The sequence below is a fragment of the Carassius gibelio genome, chromosome A25 (assembly GCF_023724105.1).
Source record: "Carassius gibelio isolate Cgi1373 ecotype wild population from Czech Republic chromosome A25, carGib1.2-hapl.c, whole genome shotgun sequence".
Classification (NCBI taxonomy): domain Eukaryota; kingdom Metazoa; phylum Chordata; class Actinopteri; order Cypriniformes; family Cyprinidae; genus Carassius; species Carassius gibelio.
In genome coordinates this window covers 18712569-18717568 of record NC_068395.1, presented here as the reverse complement: position 1 = coordinate 18717568, position 5000 = coordinate 18712569, and the positions used below count along the sequence as shown (strand labels likewise).

Genomic DNA, 5000 nt, shown 5'->3' with positions numbered 1-5000 from the left:
GACCGCCTGGGAATACCAGGTGCTGTAAGCTTTTTGGAAATTTTTCAGTTAGTATATAATAATTTTGCCAAAAAATAGAGTCAATGCCGGTCTCTGAATATTAGCAGGTTTGGGTCTGGTTAGTACATGGATGGGAGACTGCCTGGGAATACCAGGTGCTTTAAACTTTTTGGAAATATTTCACTTATTATATAATAATTTTGCCAAAAATAGAGTCAATGCCCGATTTCTGAATATTAGCAGGTTTGGGCCTGGTTAGTACATGGATGGGAGACTGCCTGGGAATACCAGGTGCTTTAAACTTTTTGGAAAATTTTCACTTAGTATATAATAATTTTGCCAAAAAAATAGAGTCAATGCCCGATTTCTGAATATTAGCAGGTTTGGGCCTGGTTAGTACATGGATGGGAGACTGCCTGGGAATACCAGGTGCTTTAAACTTTTTGGAAAATTTCACAAATTATATAATAATTTTGCCAAAAAAAAAAAAGAGTCAATGCCCAATCTCTGAATCTTAGCAGGCTTAGGTCTGGTTAGTACTTGGATGAGAGACCGGCTAGGAATACCAGGTGCTTTAAGCTTTTGGGTTTTCTTTCCTACTTATATAATGTACTGGCGATTAAATTGGCTGATCTCTAAATAGCCTTCTCTTTGCGGCAGTCTTCGCTTATGGCCATACCAACCTGGCTATGCCCGATCTCGTCTGATCTCGGAAGCTAAGCAGGTTTGGGCCTGGTTAGTACTTGGATGGGAGACCGCCTGGGAATACCAGGTGCTGTAAGATTTTTGGAAATTTTTCATTTAGTATATAATAATTTTGCCAAAAAATAGAGTCAATGCCGGTCTCTGAATATTAGCAGGTTTGGGCCTGGTTAGTACATGGATGGGACACTGCCTGGGAATACCAGGTGCTTTAAACTTTTTGGAAAATTTCACAAATTATATAATAATTTTGCCAAAAAAAAAAGAGTCAATGCCGGTCTCTGAATATTAGCAGGTTTGGGTCTGGTTAGTACATGGATGGGAGACTGCCTGGGAATACCAGGTGCTTTAAACTTTTTGGAAAATTTTCACTTAGTATATAATAATTTTGCCAAAAAATAGAGTCAATGCCCGATTTCTGAATATTAGCAGGTTTGGGCCTGGTTAGTACATGGATGGGACACTGCCTGGGAATACCAGGTGCTTTAAACTTTTTGGAAAATTTCACAAATTATATAATAATTTTGCCAAAAAAAAAAAAAGAGTCAATGCCCAATCTCTGAATCTTAGCAGGCTTAGGTCTGGTTAGTACTTGGATGGGAGACCGCCTGGGAATACCAGGTGCTGTAAGCTTTTTGGAAATTTTTCACTTAGTATATAATAATTTTGCCAAAAAATAGAGTCAATGCCGGTCTCTGAATATTAGCAGGTTTGGGTCTGGTTAGTACATGGATGGGAGACTGCCTGGGAATACCAGGTGCTTTAAACTTTTTGGAAAATTTTCACTTAGTATATAATAATTTTGCCAAAAAATAGAGTCAATGCCCGATTTCTGAATATTAGCAGGTTTGGGCCTGGTTAGTACATGGATGGGAGACTGCCTGGGAATACCAGGTGCTTTAAACTTTTTGGAAAATTTTCACTTAGTATATAATAATTTTGCCAAAAAATAGAGTCAATGCCCAATCTCTGAATCTTAGCAGGCTTAGGTCTGGTTAGTACTTGGATGAGAGACCGGCTAGGAATACCAGGTGCTTTAAGCTTTTGGGTTTTCTTTCCTACTTATATAATGTACGGGCGATTAGATTGGCTGATCTCTAAATAGCCTTCTCTTTGCAGCAGTGTTCGCTTACGGCCATACCAACCTGGCTATGCCCGATCTCGTCTGATCTCGGAAGCTAAGCAGGTTTGGGCCTGGTTAGTACTTGGATGGGAGACCGCCTGGGAATACCAGGTGCTGTAAGCTTTTTGGAAATTTTTCAGTTAGTATATAATAATTTTGCCAAAAAATAAAGTCAATGCCGGTCTCTGAATATTAGCAGGTTTGGGTCTGGTTAGTACATGGATGGGAGACTGCCTGGGAATACCAGGTGCTTTAAACTTTTTGGAAAATTTCACAAATTATATAATAATTTTGCCAAAAAAAAAAAAGAGTCAATGCCCAATCTCTGCATCTTAGCAGGCTTAGGTCTGTACTTGGATGAGAGACCGGCTAGGAATACCAGGTGCTTTAAGCTTTTGGGTTTTCTTTCCTACTTATATAATGTACTGGCGATTAGATTGGCTGATCTCTAAATAGCCTTCTCTTTGCGGCAGTCTTCGCTTACGGCCATACCAACCTGGCTATGCCCGATCTCGTCTGATCTCGGAAGCTAAGCAGGTTTGGGCCTGGTTAGTACTTGGATGGGAGACCGCCTGGGAATACCAGGTGCTGTAAGCTTTTTGGAAATTTTTCAGTTAGTATATAATAATTTTGCCAAAAAATAGAGTCAATGCCAGTCTCTGAATATTAGCAGGTTTGGGTCTGGTTAGTACATGGATGGGAGACTGCCTGGGAATACCAGGTGCTTTAAACTTTTTGGAAAATTTTCACTTAGTATATAATAATTTTGCCAAAAAATAGAGTCAATGCCCGATTTCTGAATATTAGCAGGTTTGGGCCTGGTTAGTACATGGATGGGACACTGCCTGGGAATACCAGGTGCTTTAAACTTTTTGGAAAATTTCACAAATTATATAATAATTTTGCCAAAAAAAAAGAGTCAATGCCCAATCTCTGAATCTTAGCAGGCTTAGGTCTGGTTAGTACTTGGATGAGAGACCGGCTAGGAATACCAGGTGCTTTAAGATTTTGGGTTTTCTTTCCTACTTATATAATGTACTGGCGATTAGATTGGCTGATCTCTAAATAGCCCTCTCTTTGCGGCAGTCTTCGCTTACGGCCATACCAACCTGGCTATGCCCTATCTTGTCTGATCTCGGAAGCTAAGCAGGTTTGGGCCTGGTTAGTACTTGGATGGGAGACCGCCTGGGAATACCAGGTGCTGTAAGCTTTTTGGAAATTTTTCAGTTAGTATATAATAATTTTGCCAAAAAATAGAGTCAATGCCGGTCTCTGAATATTAGCAGGTTTGGGTCTGGTTAGTACATGGATGGGAGACTGCCTGGGAATACCAGGTGCTTTAAACTTTTTGGAAAATTTCACAAATTATATAATAATTTTGCCAAAAAAAAAAAAGAGTCAATGCCCAATCTCTGAATCTTAGCAGGCTTAGGTCTGTACTTGGATGAGAGACCGGCTAGGAATACCAGGTGCTTTAAGCTTTTGGGTTTTCTTTCCTACTTATATAATGTACTGGCGATTAGATTGGCTGATCTCTAAATAGCCTTCTCTTTGCGGCAGTCTTCGCTTATGGCCATACCAACCTGGCTATGCCCGATCTCGTCTGATCTCGGAAGCTAAGCAGGTTTGGGCCTGGTTAGTACTTGTATGGGAGACCGCCTGGGAATACCAGGTGCTGTAAGCTTTTTGGAAATTTTTCAGTTAGTATATAATAATTTTGCCAAAAAATAGAGTCAATGCCGGTCTCTGAATATTAGCAGGTTTGGGTCTGGTTAGTACATGGATGGGAGACTGCCTGGGAATACCAGGTGCTTTAAACTTTTTGGAAAATTTTCACTTAGTATATAATAATTTTGCCAAAAAAATAGAGTCAATGCCCGATTTCTGAATATTAGCAGGTTTGGGCCTGGTTAGTACATGGATGGGACACTGCCTGGGAATACCAGGTGCTTTAAACTTTTTGGAAAATTTCACAAATTATATAATAATTTTGCCAAAAAAAAAAAGAGTCAATGCCCAATCTCTGAATCTTAGCAGGCTTAGGTCTGGTTAGTACTTGGATGAGAGACCGGCTAGGAATACCAGGTGCTTTAAGCTTTTGGGTTTTCTTTCCTACTTATATAATGTACTGGCGATTAGATTGGCTGATCTCTAAATAGCCTTCTCTTTGCGGCAGTCTTCGCTTACGGCCATACCAACCTGGCTATGCCCGATCTCGTCTGATCTCGGAAGCTAAGCAGGTTTGGGCCTGGTTAGTACTTGGTTGGGAGACCGCCTGGGAATACCAGGTGCTGTAAGATTTTTGGAAATTTTTCAGTTAGTATATAATAATTTTGCCAAAAAATAGAGTCAATGCCGGACTCTGAATATTAGCAGGTTTGGGTCTGGTTAGTACATGGATGGGAGACTGCCTGGGAATACCAGGTGCTTTAAACTTTTTGGAAAATTTTCACTTAGTATATAATAATTTTGCCAAAAAATAGAGTCAATGCCCGATTTCTGAATATTAGCAGGTTTGGGACTGGTTAGTACATGGATGGGACACTGCCTGGGAATACCAGGTGCTTTAAACTTTTTGGAAAATTTCACAAATTATATAATAATTTTGCCAAAAAAAAAAGAGTCAATGCCCAATCTCTGAATCTTAGCAGGCTTAGGTCTGGTTAGTACTTGGATTGGAGACCGCCTGGGAATACCAGGTGCTGTAAGCTTTTTGGAAATTTTTCACTTAGTATATAATAATTTTGCCAAAAAATAGAGTCAATGCCGGTCCCTGAATATTAGCAGGTTTGGGTCTGGTTAGTACATGGATGGGAGACTGCCTGGGAATACCAGGTGCTTTAAACTTTTTGGAAAATTTCACATATTATATAATAATTTTGCCAAAAAAAAAAAAAGAGTCAATGCCCAATCTCTGAATCTTAGCAGGCTTAGGTCTGGTTAGTACTTGGATGAGAGACCGGCTAGGAATACCAGGTGCTTTAAGCTTTTGGGTTTTCTTTCCTACTTATATAATGTACTGGCGATTAGATTGGCTGATCTCTAAATAGCCTTCTCTTTGCGGCAGTCTTCGCTTACGGCCATACCAACCTGGCTATGCCCGATCTCGTCTGATCTCGGAAGCTAAGCAGGTTTGGGCCTGGTTAGTACTTGGATGGGAGACCGCCTGGGAATA

General features: G+C 40.2%; 8 non-coding genes across 8 annotated transcripts in view; all 8 read left to right on the top strand.

The window, feature by feature from the left end:
• Positions 1-31, top strand: part of LOC127947504 (5S ribosomal RNA) — a 119-nt gene extending 88 nt beyond the window's left edge. The window contains exon 1 of the ribosomal RNA XR_008151303.1: positions 1-31. This exon is cut by the window's left edge and continues 88 nt beyond it. This is a non-coding gene — a ribosomal RNA (5S ribosomal RNA).
• Positions 32-665: 634 nt separating this feature from the next.
• Positions 666-784, top strand: LOC127948240 (5S ribosomal RNA). Its single transcript, XR_008151983.1, has one exon. It is a non-coding gene; the product is annotated as a 5S ribosomal RNA (ribosomal RNA).
• Positions 785-1829: 1045 nt separating this feature from the next.
• LOC127947912 (5S ribosomal RNA) lies at positions 1830-1948 on the top strand. The gene has a single exon (XR_008151662.1). It is a non-coding gene; the product is annotated as a 5S ribosomal RNA (ribosomal RNA).
• Positions 1949-2303: 355 nt separating this feature from the next.
• LOC127947900 (5S ribosomal RNA) lies at positions 2304-2422 on the top strand. Its single transcript, XR_008151650.1, has one exon. It is a non-coding gene; the product is annotated as a 5S ribosomal RNA (ribosomal RNA).
• A 494-nt stretch (positions 2423-2916) lies between these two features.
• LOC127947647 (5S ribosomal RNA) lies at positions 2917-3035 on the top strand. The gene has a single exon (XR_008151442.1). It is a non-coding gene; the product is annotated as a 5S ribosomal RNA (ribosomal RNA).
• Positions 3036-3390: 355 nt separating this feature from the next.
• Positions 3391-3509, top strand: LOC127948216 (5S ribosomal RNA). Its single transcript, XR_008151961.1, has one exon. It is a non-coding gene; the product is annotated as a 5S ribosomal RNA (ribosomal RNA).
• Positions 3510-4006: 497 nt separating this feature from the next.
• LOC127948245 (5S ribosomal RNA) lies at positions 4007-4125 on the top strand. Its single transcript, XR_008151988.1, has one exon. It is a non-coding gene; the product is annotated as a 5S ribosomal RNA (ribosomal RNA).
• Positions 4126-4897: 772 nt separating this feature from the next.
• LOC127947888 (5S ribosomal RNA) overlaps positions 4898-5000 on the top strand; it is a 119-nt gene continuing 16 nt past the window's right edge. Inside the window, exon 1 of the ribosomal RNA XR_008151639.1 lies at positions 4898-5000. This exon is cut by the window's right edge and continues 16 nt beyond it. This is a non-coding gene — a ribosomal RNA (5S ribosomal RNA).